Source organism: Mus caroli, chromosome 3 (assembly GCF_900094665.2).
Source record: "Mus caroli chromosome 3, CAROLI_EIJ_v1.1, whole genome shotgun sequence".
NCBI classification, from domain to species: Eukaryota; Metazoa; Chordata; class Mammalia; order Rodentia; family Muridae; genus Mus; species Mus caroli.
Window position 1 is genome coordinate 88973561 of NC_034572.1, and position 1678 is coordinate 88975238.

Genomic DNA, 1678 nt, shown 5'->3' on the forward strand with positions numbered 1-1678 from the left:
AATTCCAGAAGAGGGCGCCAGATCTCGTTGCGGATGGTTGTGAGCCACCATGTGGTTGCTGGGATTTGAACTCTGGACCTTTGGAAGAGTAGTCGGGTGCTCTTACCCACTGAGCCATCTCACCAGCCCTCAAATCAGCATCTTTTGCAAGAGCAGCAAATGCTCTCAATCACTGAGTCATCCCTCCAGCCCTTGTTTGTTTTTGAGTCACCATTCTAGTTTGGGGTATTTTCTACAGACTCACTTACAAGGCTCTCTACACAGCCCAGCCTCGACCTCCCTATACTGTCATTATGGACTCTTCCACTCGTCAATTTGACACGATCTAGAGTCACCTAGGAAGAGAGTCTCGTTCAGGTTGACCTACAGATGTGCTTATAAAGGGATTTGGTTAACTGACGTGAGACTTGCACTCTGATTATGGGTGGCCCCATTTCATGGGCTGGACCCTGAATTGTATGAGAATCAAGAGAAAAAATGAGGAAGCCAAGAAAATGGTGCACGCACCCCGCCTCTTTCTCTGCTCCTGCCTCCCAATATGGCAGGCTGCCTCAGGTTTTTCCTGCCTTGCCCCCCTGCAATGATGTGCAGTAACCCAGAACTGCATAAGCCAAATAAACCTTTCTATAGCTTCGGGCTTTTCCACCCATGCCTTACTACCTGGGTGGGGGTGAGGGGAGAACCAACTCAGATGTTTAATATTATTTACAAATTCCTAGGCCATAAGCTAGGCTAGTTCCCCGACTAACTCCTAACTTATTATGTCTTTTGTTGTTGTTGTTGTTGTTGTTGTTGTTGTTTTTCTGAGACAGGGTTTCTCTATGTAGCCCTGGCTGTCCTGGAACTCACTCTGTAGAGCAGGCTGGCCTCGAACTCAGAAATCCGCCTGCCTCTGCCTCCTGAGTGCTGGGATTAAAGGCGTGCGCCACCACACTCGGTGACCATTAGATCTTTATTGATGATTCTTCTACATAGAACACAGATTATCCCCAAGCCTTTTCTAATTTGTTGTTGTTGTTGTTGCTAATATTTCATCCCAGCAATGTAAATGAAGTTAACAACAGTCTAGGCTGGCTTCCAACTGGTATACTCCTGCCTCAGCTTCCCAAATGTTATTATACCATCAGACTATTAGCTAACTTCATTCATTTATGTTTTGCTGGTAAACTCATATACTCAGTGTTTATTTACAGTTTTATTTCTTTTAATTCTGGAATGCCTACTTTACTGTAGTGCTTTGTTTTGTTTGAGATGGCCTCACTCTGTGGCTACTCTAGAGCTCACTGGGCCTCCCAGGCTGGTTTCAAACTCATCATCCCCCTTTCTCAGCCACCCAAATGCTGAGAGTACAGCTGTGAGCTACCGCTCACAAGTTATTACTCTATTGGTTAAAATTCTGTTTAAACTTGAATATTTTCATCTATATGGCCATAATCTCTCTACTTCAATTATGGGTGAGTCATATGAAACTTGTTCTGTCTGGATTTTTTTCTTTCTTTCTTTCTTTCTTCTTTTTTCCCCTTTTCTTTCTTTTCTTCTTCATCCTTTTTTTTTTTTTTTTTTTTTTTTTTTTTTACTAAACTTGATATCCTGAAGTGCTATCCATTTTCCTAAAAATAACACAATGTCATTCTTTCTCCTGGCTGACTTTGACCGTGTGTGTGTGTGTGTGTGTGTG